General features: G+C 42.6%; 1 protein-coding gene across 2 annotated transcripts in view; it reads right to left on the reverse strand.

The window, feature by feature from the left end:
* Positions 1 to 11,998, reverse strand: part of TMEM248 (transmembrane protein 248) — a 34,346-nt gene extending 22,348 nt beyond the window's left edge. For both annotated transcript variants that reach the window (XM_012764077.2, XM_075995389.1), the window contains exon 1: positions 11,717 to 11,998. The gene's annotated coding sequence lies outside the window, so the exon portion shown is untranslated. The remainder of the gene's footprint in view (positions 1 to 11,716) is intronic.
* Positions 11,999 to 13,383: the final 1,385 nt, after the last annotated feature.

Genomic DNA, 13,383 nt, shown 5'->3' on the forward strand with positions numbered 1-13,383 from the left:
TAGTCACCATCTGGAACTATTAATAAAATTATGAAACATCAGAAAAAGAACAGAAAAATCTGAATTAAAATTTACTTCAAGGAGAACTAACAGTCATTAAAACTATATTGTACCAGAATTTTTTTTTTTTTTGAGACAGTCTCGCTTTGTTGCCCAGGCTAGAGTGAGTGCCCTGGCGTCAGCCCAGCTCACAACAACCTCAAACTCCTGGGCTCAAGCGATCCTTCTGCCTCAGCCTCCCGAGTAGTTGGGACTACAGGCATGTGCCAGCATGCCCGGCTGATTTTTTCTATATATATTAGATGGCCAATTAATTTGTTTCTATTTATGGTAGAGACGGCGCTCTTGCTCAGGCTGGTTTCAAACTCTTAACCTTGAAGAATCCACCTGCCTCAGCCTCCCAGAGTGCTAAGATTACAGGAGTGAGCCACCGCGCCTGGCCCCATACCAGAATTTAAATACTTAATCATATCAATATAAATACCCTCAAATCAGCAAATATTGCCAACACAAGCCAATTTAATTTAGGGAAACTTTCTGCGTAGGCCAATTATAGTCACTAAAAAAGCAAAAGCATTTCTGAATAAAAATATTAAGAATTCAAATAATTCACAAACTTAAAATTCCTCTCTATCGTTCACAAGTTTCCAAATAAGAAATTAATAAAGGCTAAATAAATTTATTTCCTTTTCAAAAAGTAATAAAGTTTCTATAATCTTCCTAATAGTGTTACTTTTAATTAATGAATAAATTAAGCTCTCTTTAAGGGAAAAGAAAAAGCAAGGGTTGAAAAACTACCTGACCCCTCTCCCCTAAATTCATTCTAAATCCAATTAGAAAGTCCTGGTAAACACCAGAATAAAGAGAGAAATGACCATGGCTGGGAAGCTGCCTCTCTGAAAAGTCCAGGGATTTAAGGTACACAGAATGTGGCCAAAAGGCAATTTTGCAAACACGTGAAAGCATGTGATTAAAGTCCATCAACACAGTACCTAGAGCTCTGAGACTATTTAATGACGGCACTACACATCAGATGGCAATTTAAGCAAGCAAAAGGCAATACGAAGATTACCCTAAAGATATCTCAAGCAACCCACAGGAGAACACACGTTACTTAAAAGGGGGCAGGAGAGGACTGTGTTATAAACCTTCTGGAAACCAGTGTGGCTGCACACATCCACAGTGCTAAAACCTAGCACACTTTACCTCTGCCATTCTACTTCTAAGAACTTAACCTGAGGAAACACAAACTACTGCAAAGATTTTACTACTATGATCCTTTTTAGTAGATAAAACAGTTTAAAATAGGCTGGGCTTACACGGTAATCCTAGTACTTTAGGAGGCCAAGGCAGGAGGATTGCTTGAGACCAGGAGTTTGAGACCAGCCTGGGCAAAATAATGAGACTCCCATCTTTACAAAAAAAAAACCCACAAAACACAAAAATTAGCATCATGTATGGTCAGTAGTCCCAGCTACCAAGAAGGCTCGAGCCTAGAAGTTTGAGGTTGCGGTGAGCTAAGATGATGCCACTACATTTCAGTCTGGGTGACAAAGACTGGGTGACAGAGACTGGAAGACTTTGTTCTCCAAAAAAAAATAAAAGTTTAAAATAATAAAAAATAGAAAACTAAATATCCAACAATAGCAGGGAATCAGTTAAATAAAGTATGATTCCTCCCCAGTAGAACACAACATAGCCATTAAAACACAGGATCTAAAATAACACATAAAGAATGAGACTATTTCAGATTAAGAGAGAATGTGTGTGCCTTCGCAAACACCCACATGGGAAAAAAAGACAACATACCCTCAAATGTAAACAGCTGTGGTTCTCTTTAGCTGGTGAGATTATATATACATTTCTTTTTTATTATTCTGATGAATATGAATTTCCTAATAATTTTTAACAATAAAATTTATAAATATAAATAATCTTCAATTGATCCTGCTGGTCTAGTGGTCAAATTAAAACTTCATCAAATTTTAATTCCATTCATTTTCTTCATTAATAAAGGTGATAAACAGGAAAAAAACCGAACTTAAGAGCTTAAGAGTAATTTCTTAAATTAGTCTAGAAAAAAGAAAACAGAAAACAGGACTGTCCTCTAACCTGTTCTGTTGCTAAGGAAGGTAATCCTCAATCTGCAGTGATCTGTACCGACAGGGCTCTGTGAGAAACCCCAAGCGAAATGAGAAAGCACACTGAGAGGCGGCTTCTGCAGACAACTTGGCACCGCATGCTCCTGGGGCGGCTGGTGCGCCGTGTTCTCCAGACGAGCGGGGGCTCCCACATTAGGGCAGAGGATGAGGCCAGTGGAGGATGTGGGTGGGGGGGGTTAGGGGTGAACCATGAACCAAAAGGGTGCCCAGGATGGGGAGAGGTCTTGCAATTGGCAGGAAAGAAGAGATTCAAGAAGGAAGAAATTATTAGCCAAATTTGCTGAGAGGTGAACGAGTTTTAAAAGCAAGAGAAGGGCCGGGCGCTGTGGCTCACGCCTGTAATCCTAGCTCTTGGGAGGCCGAGGCGGGCGGATTGCTCAAGGTCAGGAGTTCAAAACCAGCCTGAGCAAGAGCGAGACCCCGTCTCTACTATAAATAGAAAGAAATTAATTGGCCAACTGATATATATATTAAAAAAAAATTAGCCGGGCATGGTGGCGCTAGCCTGTAGTCCCAGCTACCCGGGAGGCTGAGGCAGAAGGATCACTCGAGCCCAGGAGTTTGAGGTTGCTGTGAGCTAGGCTGACGCCACGGCACTCACTCTAGCCTGGGCAACAAAGCGAGACTCTGTCTCAAAAAAAAAAAAATAAAAAATAAAAAAATAAAAATAAAAATAAAAGCAAGAGAAGAAACGGTCCTATGCCTCTCTGCTCTTTCAAAAATGCTCAGGGGAAATTAGGTTCTGCATAATCCTCCATCTGGCAAGATCGCAGGTGACCTCTGAAACTGAACTCTGTCAGGGAGGAATCAAAAGGCAAGGAGATAAGAACAGGGATCTGGATACTGAGGCAACAAGTGAACCCTACTGGTTCAGATGAAAGGGATGGAGGGTGAGGACACTGTCTTTTTATTAAGTGAGGAAACAAACACAATTTTAAGAGGAGGAAAGGTGCTAGTAAAAGAAGAAAGCCTACCAAGGAGCCCGTGAAGGCAGAAATATGTGATGTGACAACTTAATTATAACATTTTATTTAGAAGAAAATAGATTGACATTCACGATGCCAGGCACATGCGGCCTTTCACAGCTCTCCCTCTCTCAAAGCCCACACACTTTAAAGTACCTCATGGCTACTTGTTCAAGTTTTGAATTAGTTTTAATCTAGTTTTAAACTAGCTTTATTGCAGTTCAGGTTTTTTTTGTTTTTGTTTTTGTTTTGTTTTTTTGAGATAGGGTCTCGCTTTGTCACCTGGGCTAGAGTGCAGTGGCCTCATCATAGCTCACTGCAACCTCAAACTCGTGGGCCCAAGCAATCCTCCTGCCTCAGCCTCCCGAGTAGCTCACACTATCTGTAGCTGCGCACTACAGGCACGCACCATCACGCCCAGATGATTTTTCTATCTTTTGAAGAGACAGGGTCTAGTTCTTGCTCAGACTGATCGCAAATTCCTGGCCTCAAGTGATTTTCCCATCGTGGCTTCCCAAAGTGCTAGGATTACAGGCTTGAGCCACCGGCCTCAACCGGCTATTGTAGTTTCAAACTGGATTTATTCTAATTTTAAGCTAGAATCTTTGGAAAGGGATTCTATATTCCCAGACAATATTTCCTAAATAGTTTCGCTATTTTACCTAACTTATTTTCACTTAAGGTGTAGTAAACCACTACTTGTGACCCAGACCAAAAAGTTCACTTCATATGAGCAACAAAACCACCATTCATCTTAAACTAGATTTTACTTTAGGCTAAATGGGAAATTCTTGAAAGCTCTCCTATAAAGTCATGCCTAGGAGAGGCCGGGAGTTGGGGGAGGGAAGGGTGGCCGCAGGGGGATGAGAGAGGCCAGCCTGCTCTATGCTCACCTCAGGAAACACACCGGTCTTGTGCTAAGGGAGAACGGCAGAGACTCACCTTGATGTGGGAGAAAGACCCATTTTGACAGAAAAATTCAAGTAACATTTCTCAAATACCCTGTGATGCTGGAGACATTTGAAGGATTTTTTTTTTTTTTTTTTTTTTTTTTTGAGACAGAGTCTCACTTTGTTGCCCAGGCTAGAGTGAGTGCCGTGGCGTCAGCCTAGCTCACAGCAACCTCAAACTCCTGGGTTCAAGCAATCCTCCTGCCTCAGCCTCCCGAGTAGCTGGGACTACAGGCATGCGCCACCATGCCCGGCTCATTTTTTACATATATATTAGTTAGCCAATTAATTTGTTTCTATTTATAGTAGAGATGGGGTCTCTTGCTCAGGCTGGTTTCAAACTCCTGAGCAATCCGCCGCCTCAGCCTCTCAGAGTGCTAGGATTACAGGCGTGAGCCACCGCGCCCAGCCTATTTGAAGGACTTTGAGGCCAGGGTTGCAAGCCCTGAACTTAATAAAGAAAAGTCATCCACAAGATGCTGGATTATCCATGACCCTGCAGAGATGAGGACACTTGCTAGTATCAAAGAAACCCTGATGCAAGCTCGAGCCCCCGGCTACCCTGAGCACTAAGTAAAAACCACCTTCCTAACCCTACCATGAAGCAGCCAATGTAAACAGAATAAACCAGCAGACAGACAACAAAGCAATGAGGGCAAAGGAAGACTTCAAGGTCTCTGGAAATCTCTGGGATGCTAAATTCAAAGTCTGACTTCCAGTCCTTAACTTACCTCACTGCGGCAGTGACAATGAGTGAGAGTCACACCGTCTTCAGGCTTCCACTCTGGGCTTTCCTTACATTCATCTGGCCACTGCTCCCCTTCCTTTGCACTCACCTTCGAAAGTGCTGTTCCCCTGAGTTCTGGCTGAGGCCTCTGTTCAATGGCAACACAGTCATTCCTGGCTTTGTGCCCATTTTATGTGCTCCAGATCCAAATACCCACCTACTAGACTGCTCTACTTAGGGGAACCTCAGGTACCTCCAACCAACAAGGCCACAACTCACTGCAAATCACAGATTGGCTCCTCACAATGAAAGCCATGGCCACTGGCCATCTACCCAGCTAGTGATCCCTACTGGCTGTTCCTTTCTTATTTTCTTTTTCTTTCTTTTTTTTTTTTTTTCTTTTTTTTGAGACAGAGTCTCACTCTGTTGCCCGGGCTAGAGTGCCCTGGTGTCAGCCTAGCTCACAGTAACCTCAAACTCCTGGACTCAAGCGATCCTCCTGCCTCAGCCTCCTGAGTAGCTAGGACTACAGGCATGTACCACCATGCCTGGCTAATTTTTTCTATATATATATTTAGCTGTCCAATTAATTTCTTTCTATTTATAGTAGAGACAGGGTCTCGCTCTTGCTCAGGCTGGTCTTGAACTCCTGAGCTCAAATGATCCACCCGCCTCCCAGAGTGCTAGGATTACAGGCATGAACCACCATGCCCGGCCTGTTCCTTGACTTTCTCACACTCTTGCAACCTGTTCTCCAGTTCTGTCATTTCTACCTTTTCAACAACTCTCAAAAGCAGGTCTTGCTCCCTCCCCACTGACACTACCTTCCTCAGCCAACTTAAACTCCAATGTCTCCTGCTAACGTTCTTGGGCATTTCCACAAGTTGTTTCCTCCTACCTCAGACCTTGTTGACACTTAGGAGGTACTTAACAATATGTAACATTATTGCCTACTTTCTGAGACAGACACTACTCTATGAGTTTTGCACATACTATATATAATCCCTACAACATCTTCATTTTACAGATGGGGAAATTAAGGCTTAAGGAAGTTAGCTAACTTGCCCAAGATAGCATATATTAAATAAACCTGGATTCAAATCCAGTTGGGCTCCAGAACCCACGAACTAGTTCTACTGCTAGTCAATGAATGATACAGGTTTGAATAGTCAACCCCATCAAATGAGATAAAGACTGAAAAGCATCCATACAATTTTGCAATCAAGACATTGATAGTGATGTAAGCAAAACTCCTTTCCCTGGGGTGATCGAAGCAGAAACCAGAGTACAAAGGGCTAAGGAGAGAGAAAACAGCTCTAGTGATCTACTTAAAAAACATCATGTTGGCCGGGCGCGGTGGCTCACGCCTGTAATCCTAGCACTTTGGGAGGCCGAGGCGGGCGGATCGCTCAAGGTCAGGAGTTCAAAACCAGCCTGAGCGAGACCCCGTCTCTACCAAAAATAGAAAGAAACTAATTGACCAACTAAAAATATATATACAAAAAATTAGCCGGGCATGGTGACACATGCCTGTAGTCCCAGCTACTCAGGAGGCTGAGGCAGGAGGATCGCTGAGCCCCGGAGATTGAGGTTGCTGTGAGCCAGGCTGACGCCACGGCACTCACTCTAGCCTGGGCAACAAAGTGAGACTCTGTCTCAAAAAAAAAAAAACATCATGTCTCAGATCACATGCCAAGTGCTTTACATACATCATATTTTTTAATCCTTACATACTGCTAGGTACATATTATATTACTATCCCCATTTTACAGAAGAGGAAACTGAGTCAAAAGAGGTTAAGTCATTTGTAAAAGCTTACACTGCAAATAAACAGCAAAAGTAGATTATGACTTAATTCATCTGACCCTAAGCCATCAATCACATGCCCGGGTTGATAAGAGAGTTTCAAGTCAAATGCCAAATTTAAAAAATATATATCTCACATGCAATGGATACATAAAGTATATTTCAGTCACTGGCTTCAATAAAAGCACAATTAAGAAAACATTTTTATTTTAAATGTTAAACTTATTTCCCATGTCTTTAGTAAGGCAACTCCTCTCAGCAATCTTTCATCAGTTAGAATTTATAGGAATTACAACAGAAAGCATAGTTTTACCTGCTAAATGTGCAGTTTAGGCAACACCAGTACACTCATAAAGACCAATAAAAGGGAAAGGAACAATATAGGCTGATATAATTACGTCTGTAACCAGACTTATTTCCAAAATTCAGGCTTCTGCTGTATTTCTACTCAATTACAATTAATTACACTGTCCCATTTTCAAAATGATATAAAACCATGGTAACTTCCAACATGCCCCTCTCTTTTTTAAAAACTAAATTCACCATAGTCCCAAGACTGAAAACAATTTATCTTTGTTCTTTTTTTTTTTTTTATTTTACTTTCTTCCATAATCACATGAATATCTTTGTTCTTTAGATTTCTTCAATTGCTGACCACCTTAAAAACTAAAATTAAAAGGACTCCCATATTAAAATGTAATAATTTAGGGTTTAACACAAATTTAAGAAAGCAAGTCATGAGAGATGCCATGATCAAATGAAAGCTAACAGTTCAATATGAAATTTTATAACATCCAAACTCAGTGTAAAGACTGGCACATGTTTTGGAAACAGCACTTCTATTAATAATCAAACAGCACAAAAGTCCAAATGGCAAATGACAGCACTTCGCAGACTACGCCCTGTCGTCCGCAGGATTACACTTAGGTATGTAATTATACACAGAAGGAGCACTAAAGACCTTTTGTCAAATTTATTTGATTTGTACTTGGGAAAGATAAACATTTCCTTGTTTATCAAAATAAATCTAAATTCAACTTGCTAAAAATTCTTTCCTCCATATCCACTTTCATCATTTTAAAGAAAGGCTAAGGTCCTCTACCCAATTGTCAATTAGATTTTTTTGTTCCCATGCCATTGAGTTGTTTGAGTTCCTTATATATTCTGAATATTAACCCTTTATTGCATGTATGGCTTGCAAATATTTTCTCCCAATCTGTAGGAATTAAAAAATGGGGAAGGGACCTGGATAGACATTTCTCAAAAGAAGACATATATTTGGCCAACAGATACTTTCAAAAATGCTCAACATCACTAATCATTAGAGAAATGTAAACTAAAATCACAATGAGATACCTGCTTGACATAAGTCAAAAAAGTATTAAAAAGTTTATCAATATAAAAAATTTAAATTAAAAAAATAAAATAAAATCAAAATGAGACATCATCTCACACCTGTGGATGGCTTTTATCAAAAAGATGGAAAATAGGCCAGGTGCAGTGGCTGACACCTGTAATCCTAGCACTCTGGGAGGCTGAGGCAGGAGGATCGCTAGAGTCAGGAGTTCAAGACCAACCTGAGCAAGAGTGAGACTCTGTCTCTACTAAAAACAGAAAATTAGTGGGACAACTAAAAATATATAGAAAAAATTAGCCAGGCATCGTGGCACATGCCTATAGTCCCTGCTACTCAGGAGTTTGAGGTTGCTGTGAGCTAGGCTGACGCCATAGCATGCTAGCCCGGGCAAGAGAATAAGACTGTCTCAAAAAAAAAAAAAAAGAAAGAAAGAGAAAGAACAAATGTTTGCGAAGATGCAGAAAAATGGAACCCTTACACACTGTTTGTTGATGGGAATGTATTAATAAATTAGTACAGCCATGATGGAAAACAGTATGGAGGTTTCTCACAAAACTAAAAGTGGAACTATTAATACTATTTGATCCAGCAATCCCACTTCTGGATATTTACCCACATGATTTGAAATCAGTTTGTCAAAGAGATGTCTGCACCCCCAGGTTCACTGCAACACTATTCACAATAGCCAAGTTACAGAATCAATCTAAGCGTCCATAAACAGATGCAATGAATGACAAAAATGTGATACATACACAATGGAATACTACTCGGCTTTTAAAAAGACAGAAATTCTATCATTTGCAACAACACAGAACTGGTGAACATTATGCTTAGTAAAATAAATCAGGCACACAAAGACCATACATGATTCCACTTATATGTAGAATCTAAATCAAACTCAAGCAGAGGCCGGGCCCGGTGGCTCACACTTATAATCCTAACACTCTGGGAGGCCGAGGTGGGAGGATCACCTGAGGTCAGGAGTTCAAGACCAGCCTCAGCAAGAGCGAGATCTCGTCTCTACTAAATAGAAAAAATTAGCCAAACATGGTGGTGTGCACACCTCTAGTCCCAGCTACTTGGGAGGCTGAGGCAGGAGGATCGCTTGAGCCCACGAGTTTGAGGTTGCTGTGAGCTAGGCTGACACCATGGCACTCTAGCTCAGGCAACAGAGTGAGACTCAGCCTCAAAGCAAAAAAAAAAAAAAAAAAAAAAAAACCAAGAAAAAATAAACCTCAAGCAGAGAGCAGAATGGTGGACAAAGGCTGGAGGTTAGGGGGAATGGGGAGATGATGGTCGAAGAGTACAAAATCTCAGACAAGAGGAACATATCTTTTTGTTTTTTTGCATTCTATTACACAGTGTCATGAATATAGTTAACAATATTGTACATTTCAAAACTACAAATGTTTTCAAAAATTAAAAAATGAAACAAAATAAAGGCTAAGATTGAAGCCAGTGAGGTCCTAAGATTAGTCATAATGTTCTAGAGCAATTACATGGCATCCTGTTTCAATGGCTTCAAAGGTTCTTTAACAATACTGGGTAAGGGAAACAAACACCATCTCTGTGAAGTGGACTAGGTATTATTAAAAACACTCAGGGCCGGGTGCAGTGGCTCACGCATGTAATCCTAGCACTCTGGGAGGCCGAGGGGGGGGGGCGGATTGCTGGAGGTCAGGAGTTCGAAACCAGCCTGAGCAAGAGTGAGACACTGTCTCTACTATAAATAGAAAGAAATTAATTGGCCAACTAATATATATAGAAAAAATTAGCCGGGCATGGTGGCACATGCCTGTAGTCTCAGCAACTTGGGAGGCTGAGGCAGAAGGATTGCTTGAGCCCAGGAGTTTGAGGTTGCTGTGAGCTAGGCTGACGCCATGGCACTCACTCTAGCCTGGGCAACAAAGCGAGACTGTCTCAAAAAAAAAAAAAAACACTCAGGAGATGACTAAAGGGCTTGCCACTTATTATTTGGCTGTAGCGAGAGCTGCAGAAACCACATTAGAACTGTGCTCCTGCAAATTAAACACAGGCATTGAAACAACTTGCAAACATCAAATTTAATTTCCTCATTGTTAATACCAGACAGGAATAACAATCAGCATCATTTTCATTGTCCTTAAAACAAGTTAAGCACAGCTTCATGCCACTGACTGTTAAATAGAACAAGACAAACTCATCAAATGAAAGCAATGCTTCAGAACCCAGAAATCTACCAGAAGCTAGCTAGATAAAATAGCACACACTTCTCCGTCTTAGAATTTAACCCTAACCTAGCCAGCTGCCTCAGCCAATACTTCTAGGGACCTACTGTCCAGCTACCTAGTCTGGGTGCTCTTTCACAAACTGGCCCTAGCTTTTTCACTTCCCACCTAATTCGGAATGGCTCAAACTCTCCTGATCTTTCTAGATCCACTTGGAAAGTCACTTCCATTATGAAGCTTTTCTGAGCCTAACCATAACAAAATCCCTAACAGTTGGTATATTCCTATGGCGATTCGGTCCTGCCACATTTTCTAGCCTATTGCTTTCTCTAAGTTAGCTCCTTGCAGGCAGAAACTACATTTGCACTTAATTCTACCTCTCCTCTCCAACAGCTACAGCCAGAGCCCAAACACAGAAGGTGTGCTCAATCAGCATGTGGTGATCTCAGTATCCACTCCAGTGCTAGCCCTGATTCCAGTCCACCTCAACCGGATCACAGAAATTCTTCCAGCACCTTTGGTACAATGTCACCACAAGGCCTCCTTACTCCCAGAGAGTAAATGCACTTGGAGCCTTAGGTGCACAACAGGTCCGTTTCCTTTCAAATCCTTAGATGAAATAAGGAGTAGGAAGACACTTTTATCTCTTAAGCACTGATGGAGCGCATTCATCTACAAATGGGACACAGATGCTCAGACCCCAAGCACCCAAGCTGATCCAAAAGGGTGCTATAGGGACAATTTATCAAACATTCATCAGCAGCCTTGGAGTTTTTCTTCCCATTACCTCCCATAGTGGCCACAATCTTACCAAAGCAGGCTCCAAAGCAGATTACCATTCATCACTCAGTGAGGGCTGTAATCTTAGTTGAGACTAAACTCAGACATGACATTTTTCAACAAAGGCCCCCTCACCAGCTGTCCAACGGTTACCGCGTTCAGACAATTCAAAACAGCACAACAAGCCTAGTTCTTTTCTTGATAGTGCCCATCAAGGGAACTGGAACTACATGCCTCTAGATTACCTTGCAATCACTCCTTATTTTATTAACACGTGGTAAAGATAAGAATCCACTCCATTCTGAATATTTACCAAGCTTGCCAACAGAATGCCTCTATTTCATTTTAAGTTCCTGCACATACGTCTCTCCCTCCCACCTTCTTTCTGAGATGTATCTCATTTGCAAACGGAGAAGTAACGCAAACACAATCCAAACTCAAAAATGGCAAACGACCAAAATGTGTCCCGTGCCAAATCCAAATTATCCAGGCCTCCGCTCCATATGTGGGAAGTCCCACCGTCTCGAGGGCGGGCAGGGAACCCTTGTTCTGGGGATGGGAGTGGGCAAACCTCAGTGGGGAGGACCAGGCCGAAGCCCGCAAATGCCGGGCAACCCCCACCGGCGGCTGGGGCGGGAGCTGCAGCCCGGAGAGGCGAGGAAGGAAGCCGGCGGAAGGACCGCTCGGACCAGCGCGGCTCCCTCCCGGCCCCGCGGGCAACTCGGACGAGCCGACCCCCTCCCGCCCGCCTGCCCGGCTCACCCCGCCCCGGTGGGCAGCGGCGCACCCCGGGCCCGGTCGGGCCAGCTGCTCGGCGGACGCCCGCGGCCGCGCAGGGCTCACTCTCGGCGGCGCGCGGCGGGCCCGGGGCCGCTCGGCACCATCCTCCCCGCCGCGCCGGGGGCAGCGTCCGGCTCAGCGGGGCCCACGGGAGGACCAAAAGCCAGCCGGACTCCCGCCGCGGCAACACGGGTAGATTTGCGCTCCGGCAGCCGTGGTTTCCGGGTTAAAAAAAAAAAAGAAAAAAAAGAAAAAAAACGCCACGGCCAACGCCGCCGTGACCTCCGACACCTGGCGTCCTACGGCGGCGCGGCTGGGACAAGATTCCTCGGGCGCGGGTGGCGGAGACCACGCCTCCTGGTTGAGTCGTGTGTGTGGATTTGCGTGGAGTACGTGATGTACGTTCGTGGATCTGTGTGAGTCTGGCGTTGCGTGCGTGTATGCGTGGTGCTTATATATGGATCTGTGCGCGTCAGGATGCATCGTGTACAATGGTGTGTGCAGTGCACGTATGTAGTTCTGCGTGACTTTCTGTTCGCGTGTGTGGTGTTGTGATGGGTGTGAGTGTACGGGGTGTGTGCCTGCTAGGTGTGTATCGAGTGCGCACGCATGTGTTAGCGTATGCAGTGTTTACAGGCTCACGTGTGTGCGCATCTGTGCATGTATATTAATCACTGCCGATAAAAGTATAATTATGTGCAATCACTTTGTAAATAATTTGGCTTTATCCAGTACACTTAAAGGTACACATATTTTCTCTTGAGAATGTATTACCCTAGAGAAATGCACATGTGCACAAGTATACAAAATAATGTTTACAGCAATGCTATGTGTAGTCACTAAAAACTGGGGGAGGAAGCAGATATCCAAATAGGCAACTGTAAAATAAAAACAGACTTTGATACATTCATGTATAATCAAATACAAAAGAGCAGTGAAGATTATTGAATATGGTTTGCACAATAATGGGGATCAATCTCAGGATATAATGGGGGGAGCAAATCACAAAATGATACATGGCAGTATAATTCCATTATGTAAAATTCCAATCCCCTAAATCTATCAAAAAACAAAGACAGCATAGATCCCATTTTGAGCTGTTTCAGGGTGCTCAGTGAGCATTTTGATGGTTCCTGATCCAAGAGAGAAATGGGTTTTGTCTTATCTGTTACAGAAAGAGTAATAAGAGCTTGCACCTGGCTTTTTCAGACCTCTTGCTGTGAAGAAGCCTTTGGCTGTGATATATATGTTTAATGTTGCTGCTATATTGTACTTTTTTTCTGTAATAAACTGTGGATTTATTACCGGCATTTGGGGTCCTGTGAGACTTCTTTACCAGCTGAACTCTGTTAAACTCTATTTAATTGCCACCATTAGTGCAGTTGGTGTCATAAGTGGGATTTATTGGGCAACCTCTGATTCATTCATGACTAAAAATATAGCTAAGGCATTATTTAGAGAGAAAAAGGATGATTCTGATAAAAGAGATGAAAATCAACAAGCTATTTTTGTTTGAAGTAGGACAGACTTTGATATCAGATAGTAACAATAAAATTTTCCAGCAAAAATCTGGGAATGAAAGAATCTGAACTTCAGGAGCTAGAAAAATGGATCAGAAGAAAACTACAAACTGAGGTCAGTTCAGCTAA

The sequence above is a fragment of the Microcebus murinus genome, chromosome 19 (assembly GCF_040939455.1).
Source record: "Microcebus murinus isolate Inina chromosome 19, M.murinus_Inina_mat1.0, whole genome shotgun sequence".
Taxonomy (NCBI): domain Eukaryota; kingdom Metazoa; phylum Chordata; class Mammalia; order Primates; family Cheirogaleidae; genus Microcebus; species Microcebus murinus.